Genomic DNA, 10,780 nt, shown 5'->3' on the forward strand with positions numbered 1-10,780 from the left:
TATTTATTTTATATGCACTGGTGTTTTGCCTGCATATATGTCTGTGTGAGGGTGTCAGATCTTGGAGTTACAGTTGTTAACTGCCATGTAGGTGCTGGGAAGTGAACCTGGGTCCTCTGGAAGAGCAGCCAGTGCTCTTAACTGCTGAGCCATCTCTCCAGGCCCCTTGTTTGTTTGTTTGTTTGTTTGTTTGTTTGTTTGTTTGTTTGAGATAAGGTTTCTCAGTGTAACAGCTCTGGCTGTCCTGGGACTCACCTTGTAGACCAGGCTGGCCTCAAACTCACAGAGATCAGCCTGCCTTTGCCTCTCTGAGCTGGGACTAAAGGTGTGCACCATCACCCATCCTGTCACAATCTATTAGTGAATATTTGGGCTACGACAGGTTGGAGGAGCATTACAAATAAACTATTGTGAATTGGGGCTGTGAGTTATTGGCTCAGTGGTTATGGTAACCCCATAGATGCAAGGAGAAAGGCCACCGACCCAAATCACGGCCAAACAAAAGCCAGCTTTATTCGTGTGCATAGGCTGCCTCCCGCTAAGGTGGGGCTCAAGAGATCGGCTGTGGACATGGGGAAGATTGGGTTTTTATAGCTCAGGCATAGGGAACTTCAAAATAGGGGATTTGGCAGATAAATAATTAGGGTTACAGAAGCAGAATAAGTTGGTCATAACACATAACTGCCTTATGAAACAAAGGCATAGGTGTCATTTCCTGGAACAATAAATACAGAATCATTTGTAGTTAAGGTTGCGGGGGCGGGGGGTGGGGGGCATAGCTTAACCCTTGGAAAACAGATTTAATCATAAACAGGAAATAACCTAGTTTGGCTTTGCTATAAGAGGTCTGTCTTAGTTAGGGTTTCTATTGCTATGAAGAGACACCATGACCACAACAACTCTTATAAAGGAAAACATTTCATTGAGGCTGGCTTACAATTCATATTGGGTGGCAATGGCAGCATGCAGGTACATGGTGCTGGAGCAGGAGCTGAGAGTGCTACATCTTGATCTGCAGACAGCAGAAGCAATTGTGTGTCACACAGAGCACAACTTGAGCAAAGGAGACCTCAATGCCCACCCCCACAGTGATACACTTCCTCCAACAAGGCCACTTCTACTCCAACAAAGCCACACCGTCTAAGATGGAGGCAGGCTGGTTTATCAGCTAAAAGCACCTGCTGTTCTTCAAAGGACATGGGTTCAGTTCCCAGTCTCATATGGTGGTGTAACTCCAATTCCAGGGGATCTGAAGCCTTAAGCTTCTGTGGGCACCTCATGTACATGGTGTATATACTTATATGCAGGACAAATACTCATACACATAAAACTAAAACTTGTTTTAAAAAAAAAGAAAAAGAAATCATGATGAATAGTAGTGAACAAGTATTTTAAAGGGTCTATGTTTTTATTGAGCTTCGATATGGTTATACTGGTTAGCTTACAGGATAGAGGCTCCTAACAAACACATTAACCTTATAGGAAACTATTGTTGACTGAAAACAAAACCAAAACCAGAAATAAAAAGGAAAGGGAAGGGCATGGCTGCTCCTAGGTTTGGTGGAGGAGAAGGTTTATTGTAGATAAAGGGAGAGCACAGATAGAGGAAGGGACATCTGGGACAATCCACAATGGACATATCCAGGCTGAGCTGGGCTATGTGGGAGAGGGTGAGGGAGGGAAGGAAGAGGGGAGAGAGGGGAACCAGGTGCTGCAGTCAGGAGGTCAAAGGTACAAAAAGGAAGGTTACCAAAATGTCTGGATTGTATAGGGAAGAGCCTCTGGGGGAAGGGCAGCCCAGCCCCTGGACTGGAGAGTTCAGGGTAGAAGGTGTCTTAGGCCAGCCATATCCTGTAACAGGTAAGGACTGAGGGATGCTAGGAGAACCTAAAGGCCAGGTCTGGTTTGATATGTTAAATAGGCACCTCAGCCCATTGTTCTGGGTTGGAAATTTAACAGTGACAAAAATTCCCAGGAAGCCACAAATTGGTGGCACATGCCTTTAATCCCAGCATTTAAGAGGCAAAAGCAGGTGGCTCTCTGAGTTCCAGGCCAGTCTGGTCTACAGAGTGAGTTCCAGGATAGCAAGGTCTACACAGCCGAAAGCTGTCTAGAAGGAAATTCCAGAAAGCAGTGACACCTTCAAACGGAACCTTCTGTGAAACTGAGGTACTTCCTGATTACAGTGTCGATGCCTGTGAAGAGGTTGGACGCTGTGTCTAGAGCCTAATTATAATTTATCTTTAGCCATCTTTAGCCCCCGATGCAGACCTGACACCCTGTGACCAACAGATGAAAACCTTTTGGAACTCATTAACAAAGTCCTGCTTTATACCAACCCAGAGGCCTACAGCAGAGTCCTCTCTGCTCTGCTGTAACTACCTTCTTAACCTTTCTACCAATGTGTTGTAAAATTGCTTTAATTTATGACTCTTTGTTTTGTTGCTACAAAATCGTCATGAAATTGCTTTGATGTTGGAACATGGAATTTGGGGTAATGTAAATAAATCTGTGTTACTGGGCTCTATAATCACTCATACTTGGTTCTAGAATAGATTATCTTTTATCCCTTTGAGGAGAGAGCTGTGTTTTTGCATGGACATTATCTTCTTTTTTTTTTTTTTTTTTTTTTTTTTGGTTTTTTGAGATAGGGTTTCTCTGTGTAGCTTTGTGCCTTTCCTGGATCTCGCTCTGTAGACCAGGCTGGCCTCGAACTCACAAAGATCCGCCTGGCTCTGCCTCCTGAGTGCTGGGATTAAAGGCGTGTGACACCACCGCCCGGCTGCATGGACATTATCAACTCATTTGAAGAGGATTGTCTTATGCGCTGTTATGAGTGTGTGCTCCTGGCTGTCACTTCCTATTGTAAATCTTTTTACCATTATTCATTCTAAGAATGAGAAACACTCCTGAACTTGGTGTAGTGGCTCACCCTTTGATCTCAGCACTCTGGGAGGCAGAGGCAGGCGGATCTCTGTGAGTTCAAGGCCAGCCTGGTCTATAGAGGGAATTCCAGGACAGCCAAGGCTACACAGAGAAACCTTGTTGGAAAAAAAAGAGAGAGAGGGAGAAAGAGAAAGAAGAACTATAACTCATAACTCATATCCTTTCCTAGTAACCTGTGATGCAGAAGGTCTCGTCATTAAATATCTTCTTTGGTCTGCATGAGTCCTTTGGTCATTTTAAAATCAGATCATCTGTCTCATTGTTGTAAGAGCTCTATGCACTTTTGGATTCTAGGGTCTTTGTTACTGGTATTCGTTGCAAATATTCCCCTTCCCCCCACATCATGGCTTGACTTTTTTTTTTTTTAATGAGACAAGGTTGAACTATGTAACCCTTGGCTGTCCTGGCTGCTCACTATGTTGACCAGGCTGGCTTCTGTCTCCCTAGTGCTGGGATTAAAAATGTGTGCCACCATCCCTGTTGCTTGAATTTTTATGTTTTTAACAGTCTCTCTTTCTTTCTTCTACAAACTGGAGCCAAGGGTCTCACAAAGCAAGCCAGGCACCCTGCAGGCAGGGCCAGCAGCCCCAGGTTCGAGACACTATGTTAAAACCTGGAAGTTTCACATTTTAACAAAGTCTAATTTTTCTATCACTTCTTCAGTGGTTAGTACTTCCTGTATCCTGCTTACAAATTTGTAAGCATTTTACCTTGTATTTCCTCTTCTAGAACTCTCAAGGTTTCAGCTTTTGAGTTTTTTTCCTGTGTGAAAATCAATTGGAGTTTACATTGACTTTCTCCAAGTGTGTGTCCATCATATCCAGTTTTTTCCATAGTCATATTTTATAAAGACCATCATCTTCAGCAACTGCATGACTTGCTGATTTACTGGTTTTCGAGGCTTAAGGAAAAAAAAAGCTGTAAGTACACAGGAAGGCCCTCAAAGCACTCCACCCTTCAAGAAGAGCTACGGAAACAAGGAAACGTCAAGGTAGCAGAGGAAGTAAATAATAGCGATAAGAGTGTAGGTAAAATTGAGAACAGCAAAACAATGTAGACAATGAACAGAAACAGAAGATGAACAAGATTGGTGTCTGGGCTGCATCTTTGTATCTATCCCAAATTCATGAATGGGAATCCTAATCCCCAGAGAATGGTATTAGGTGGGGCTCAGAACTACTAAACCTTTAGGGTAGAGCCCTCAAATGCAACTGGGGTTCTTGGAACAAAAGGCTTATCCCCTCCTCTGTGTGAGGGCACAACCAGATGGGGCCACCTAAGAGCCAGGAAAAGTGACCTCACTGCACCACTTCCCGGACTCCAGAACTACAAAACAGTGGCCTCTGAGGGAATCATGAACACATGTGGTACACAGATATACATATGCAGGCAAAACACTCAGACATACCAGGTAGTGATGGCGCATGCCAATAACCCCAGCACTCAGCACTCTAGAAGCAGAGGCAGGCAGATCCCTGTGAGTTCAAAGCCAGCCTGGTTTACAGAATGAGTTCTAGGACAGCCAGAGTTACACAGAGAAACCCTTTCTTGAAGGAAAACAAAACAAACAAAAAAGCCACCCATACTCATTAAAAGAAGGGGAAAAAGCAGAATAGCCTACCGATTTTATGAAGTTTTTTGTTTTGTTTTTTTCTTTTTCAAGATAGGGTTTCTCTGTATCCCTGGCTATCCTGGAACTTATTTTGTAGATCAGAGTGGCCTTGAACTCAGAGATCCACCTGACTCTGCCTTCTGAGTGCTGGGATTAAAGGTATGTGCCACCATGCCCACGGATATTTATTTTTCTTTAACTGAAAAAGGGCTCATGAGAAAGTATTGTGCCAGATGGAAAGAACAGAGAGGCCACTGGACCCCTGGGAAGGCAGAATCAATAAACTGAGGGGGAAGCTAGCTCCCTGTACATATGAAGGCAAAAGACCCAAGTGACAACCTCAAGCTGACCGGATAAACGTGAAAAAAGACAGCAGGGGACAGTGGCAGAGCCAAGGGTTCCAGTCACCCCAACTAGGAGAGCCATATGTAAATGGTGTGATTATCTCACTGGTTGGCCTGGAAGAATGTGCACAGAGTGTGTCACCCCGCCCCCAACTGACTTATCCCCCAGTGTGTTCAGAGAATAAACCAAAAGAAAATCTCCTTGGCAAACAGGCCAGTGATTTTTTTCCCCTCCTCTTGGATTCCCTCTCAACTTCCTCCACTTTTCCTTATTTTCCCACATTTCTTTTCTTCTTTTTTTTTTTTTTTTTTTTTGTTTTTTTTTTTGTTTTTTTGAGACAGAGTTTCTCTGTGTAGCTTTGTGCCTTTCCTGGAGCTCGCTCTGTAGCCCAGGCTGGCCTCGAACTCACAGAGATCCGCCTGGCTCTGCCTCCCAAGTGCTGGGATTAAAGGCGTGCACCAGCACTGCCCGGCCCCACATTTCTTTAATTCTCCACAAAGCTTTCTTTGTTTGGTTTGTTTACTTCTATGTTGTCTGCAGCTTTAATCACCGTTGGCATGATCCAATGAATACAAGCACCAGCTGTCACAGGTTGAGTTTTGGTGACTTATGAGTGTCCAGCAGCAAACATCCCTAGGTGGTATCCATTTGGATCAGTAAAGTCCCAACAGCTAAAAAAAATAAGGCACATCTATCCTGAACCAAGCTGTAGACTGTAGTATGACAGTGCTTGGCCCTCTGGGGTCCATGAAGGACACTTTAGGTCCCTTGCACCTGTGCCTCTATTCTACTTTAAGGGGGAACCTGGAGTTTTTATAAGCTAGGCCACATGTACAAGTAAAGACCTTGTCCAACAGTGACCTGTGTGTATGTGCATGTGTCCATATATGTGTGCAGACCTGTGTATGGGTGTATGTGTGCATGTGTGTATGCAGGCACAGGTGCATGTGTGTATGCAGGCACAGGTGCATGTGTGTATGCAGGCATAAGCGCATGCAAACAGAAGTGGAGCGTTTTCCTCACTCACTCTCCACCTTTTGATTGTTTGTTTTTTGAGACAGGGTTTCCCTGTGTAGCCCTGGCTGTCCTGAAACTCACTCTGTAGATCAGGCTGGTTTTGAACGCACAGAGATTCATTTGCCCTTGCTGTGTGCTGGATTAAAAGTGTGGGACACTACCCCCTGGTCTACCTTATTTTTTTACTGTTATTACTTCATTTTTTTTTGTGTAGGAGTGTTTTGCCTGCATGTATATATGTGCACATGAGTGCAGTGCCTGAGGAGTCCAGGAGAGAACACCAGATCCCTGGAACTGGAGTTACAGACAGCTGTGAGCTGTCATGTGGGTGCTGGGAATTGAATCCAGGTCCTCTGCAAAAGCAGCCAGTGCTCTTCCCTCTGGAGCCACCTCTCCAGCCCTCTACCTTATTCTTTTGAGATGGGGCCTCACACTTAAACATGAAAACATGAGCTCACTTTTTTTGTTTTGTTTTGTTTTTCGAGACAGGGTTTCTCTGTGTAGTTTTGGTGACTGTCCTGGAACTCACTCTGTAGACCAGGCTGGTCTCGAACTCACGGAGATCTGCCTGGCTCTGCCTCCCGAGTGCTGGGATTAAAGGTGTGCACCACTGCTGTCCATCTTATTTTTTATTTCTATAATGCTATCTTCCTCCTGTATGTGGCTCTAAGAAACTCGCTGGGTCACTAAACTAGACTTGAATGGAATCCTTTCTTTGGTCTTTCTTTGTGGGTGTCCTATCTAGGGGGAAGACATTTGCTTGCCTCTTCCCATCGAAAGTTGCCCCAACAGACTCCAGTGAACCCCCTTTAAATAGGATGCTGTCAGGGCAGGCAGATCCCCTGACTCCAGGGCTGTTCTGCCTTTGACTTCCAAACCCACTGTTGTTTCCCCGTCATCGAACCCAACCCTGCCTGCTCTGTCTGTGGAACAGCCGCCGCCGCAGCCGCAGCCGCCGCAGGTACTTCCTGTCTGCAGCCAGCTTTCAGTTTCCTTTTCCTGAAGAGCTAGTCCTACTTTTACTTTCTGCCCACGGGAAGACCCCACAGGAACAAATTAAATGCCGCCACAGCAGGAGACCTGGATGAACAAAATCCTTGAATCACAAACTGTCAAAACTCACTGGAGAAGAAACAGAACATCTGTGAGGCCGTGGAGCAGAGGCACTGATTCAGTACACAAAACCCATCAATCAAGAGATGGCCAGACTGCCGGGACCAAAGCACTCACAGATTTTGTCAACTTGATTCAAACCTAGACACACCTGGGAAGACGGACACGTAACCGAGGAATTGCCTCCATCAGACTGGCTTGGGGAGCACGTCTGTGGGGCATTTTCTTGATTGCTGATTGATGGAGCCCAGCCCATTGTGAGCAATACCATCCCTGGGCAGGTGGGCCTTGGTTGTAATAAAAACAGTAGCCCAGCAAACCGGGAAAACCAAGCAGTAAGCAGGTCCCTCCACGGGCTCTGACGCAGTTCCTGCCTTAGCTTCCATTGCTGAGAGACTGTAAGCTGAAATACTGGACCCCACAAGTCGGTTTTTATCACAGCAGCAGCAAACAAACCAGGAAATACACATTTCTCAAACTGCTCTCTGAGGTAGAAAGGGAAAAGGGCCCCGGTGACAACTGCAAGTGACTCACACATGCCTCAGTGAGAACAAAGGACAGGGCTTAACAGAGCGAGGTCCAGAGCGAGGTCCAGAGCACGGAGGAGGATGGCTAGGAGGGATTGTAAAGCTGGGTATAAGATAACCAAACTAGACAGATAAGAGGAGGAGGGGCAGTGCTCTAGGCCAGCACCAGCAGCCTCCTCCCCCGACATCCCACAAGCCCCTGAGAGAGGTATGTAAGACTCTACTGTCCTTTCTTATCTTCTTGCTTTGAACGCAGCTAACTGTAATGGACTAAATCACAAGTAAATAGGAGACCACTTTAGACCACCTTATAGACAAGGAACTAAATGTGAGGTATTGGCACCTTGGTGGCTGGGATAGACTTAAACTCTCTCCCTGTAAAGCTACAAGGGGGTCAGTAAAGTGTGAGAACAGAGCGCTTACTGTAATTAACAGCACTGAGACACCTGCAAGGTCAGAGAATGGTAATGTCGGCCAAGTGACTAGCAGCTAGATCACCATCAAGGTCAAAGCTGGAGACAGAGATGGGCAGAGGGGGGCTCCAACCACCCCTAACTGTGTGGGCAGTGCATGAGTACTGCAAAATCATCTCCCTGGCGGAGTTACTCCTACAGTGTGGGTCCTCCATTGGCTCTGCTCATGATAGCCAGAGAATTTAGTCTCAAAAGAGGTTATCTCAGCTTTTGTCCAGTTTCTGCCATGGTCCCATTAAAAAAATTTAAAAAGTCATTTGATGGCTTTTTCCTCTTAGAAACCCTTCGTGAGTCTCTCTCTCTCTCTCTCTCTCTCTGTCTCTCTCTCTCTCTCTCTCTCCCTTAATCTTACTTTTCTGCAAATCTTCTTAATGATGTTGGCTTTGGTTCTGCATGCTGCCATAAGAGTCTGTGCCCTCAGTTTTCCTTGGCACGAGACAATGAACTCAGAGCCACTGTCTCAGGTGGACTTCGGTGACCACTGAGCACCTGCCCACCTTGGGCGGGACATAAGTGGAAGGAGAAAGGCTGCACTGTACTCGAAGTCTGCATTAGGAAACACTTCCTAACTCCCCCACAACTGATGCCAACCTCAGATACAGCACAAGAAAACAGTGGGTGTCTCATAAATAGTGCATAACTATTTTATTTTACTTAATTTATTTATTTTGTTTTTTTGAGACAGGGTTTCTCTGTGTAGCTTTGGAGCCTGTCCTGGAACATAACTATTTTATAATCAAATCTGTCAATTTATGTTTTATAGTTCAAGAACATAATCTATTTAAATTTAATGTAATTAATAAAATCAACTGAATTATTTATTCATTCATTCATTCATTCATTCATTCATTTATTTATTTATTTATTTATTTATTTTCCGAGACAGGGTTTCTCTGTGTAACAGTCCTGGCTGTCCTGGAACTTACTTTGTAAGACCAGGCTGGCCTCAATTTTTTGTTTGTTTGAGACAGGTTCTCATTATTTAGCCTAGACTGGCCTAGAACTTACTATGTAGACCAGCCCAGCCTCAGACTCACATAGATCTGCCTGCCTCTGCCCCCTGAGTGCTGGCATTAAGGGCGTGCACCACCACACAGCCGTTTTTGCTCAATTTTTTCATTACTGCCTTCACTTTGGTTAAAGATTTTTATTCTAGATTACCAGTTTATTCGTTTTTAAGGTTTATTTACTTTTATTTTATGTGTATGAACGTTGGCCTGTATGTGTGTCTGTACACCATGTGCATGCAGTGTCCAACAAGGCCAAAAGAGGGCGTAGGATACCCTGGAACTGGGTACAGGAGGTTGTAATCATGACATGAGTGCTGGGTCCTTTGAACAATAAATGCTTAACCACTGAGCCATCTGTCCAGTCCTCTTTTCTATTTTGTCATCTGTAGGTAATGTGTACACACATGTGTACATGTTCATGTGTTTGGTGTGTCCTGCCCAGCCCCTCCATGGTTTTGGATGATCCTCAATTATTTTGTTGTTGTTGTTGTTTTTTTTTTTTTTTTTTTTTTTAGGTTTTTCGAGACAGGGTTTCTCTGTGTACCTTTGCGCCTTTCCTGGAACTCACTTGGTAGCCCAGGCTGGCCTCGAACTCACAGAGATCCACCTGGCTCTGCCTCCCGAGTCCTGGGATTAAATGCGTGCGCCACCACCGCCCGGCTGTTGTTTGGTTTTTAAGATAGCATCTCATATAGCTGAAACTGGTCTTGGGCTTGATATGCAGCCAAGGATGAACTTGAACTCCTGGTCTTACTGCCTCAACCTCTTCAGTGCTGGTATTACAGGTGTGTGCCACTGTCCCAGGCTTTTTTTTTTTTTTTTTAGATCAAAGTCTCCCTATGTGGTCCAGGCTGTCCTTGCATTCAAGACCCTCTTGCAGCAGATCAGTAATCTTTTGAGACATTTTTTTGTTTGTGTGGTATTTAATAGGTTTTCTGCCCCCCACCACACACACACCTTGTGGAATAATCCTCTTGTACACTGTAAAGATTTGTCACTCAAATTGGTTTAATAAAACGCTGACTAGGCAGTAGCCAGGCAGGAAGTATAGGCTGGGTGACCAAACTAAGGATGATGGGAAGAAGAGCAGAGTGAGGAGTTGCCAGCCAGATGCAGAGGGAGCAGGAGATGAATATGCCATGCTAATAAAGGTACCACCACATGGCAAAGCATAAATAGAAATATGAGTTACTTAAATGTAAGAGTTAGCTAGTAACAAGTCTGAGCTATTGGCCAAGCATTTTGTAATTAATATAAGCTTTTGTGTGTTTATTTGGGACCAGGTGGTCGGGACAGAAAAACTCCAGCTTCTGTTTACACCCTGCCCCCATAATAGGTTTCTCTGCCAATGCAGTAAGCCAGATCAAGCTGAATTGAAAAAAGTGTAATAACAGGTTTGTTTGCACAACGCAACTCCCAGACAAATTCTCCAGTCCCAAAGATTGAGGCCTTTGAATCAAGGAAGCAAGGAGACTTTATAGGTTGTAGGTGAGGTGTGATGACGTGTCTGCCACAAGCTGGGTTTGTGCCTAAGTATGGTCCAAAATGAGCGCTTTATGTGAGAACTTGGGCAGCTGGCAACTTCAGGGGAGGAGCTGCTGCAGCCGCCAAGAATTCAGAACTGGGCTTTTTGGCGCCTTTTGTTTGTTCGGAGACTCTCTGAGTGGGCAGGGTTTTCAGAGAGAAGAGATAGGAATGGGCTTTCCAGATCTAGCAGGGATGAGCTGGAGGTTCCAA

Source organism: Peromyscus californicus, unplaced genomic scaffold (assembly GCF_007827085.1).
Source record: "Peromyscus californicus insignis strain IS unplaced genomic scaffold, ASM782708v3 Scaffold_7__1_contigs__length_154581171, whole genome shotgun sequence".
Lineage (NCBI taxonomy): Eukaryota > Metazoa > Chordata > Mammalia > Rodentia > Cricetidae > Peromyscus > Peromyscus californicus.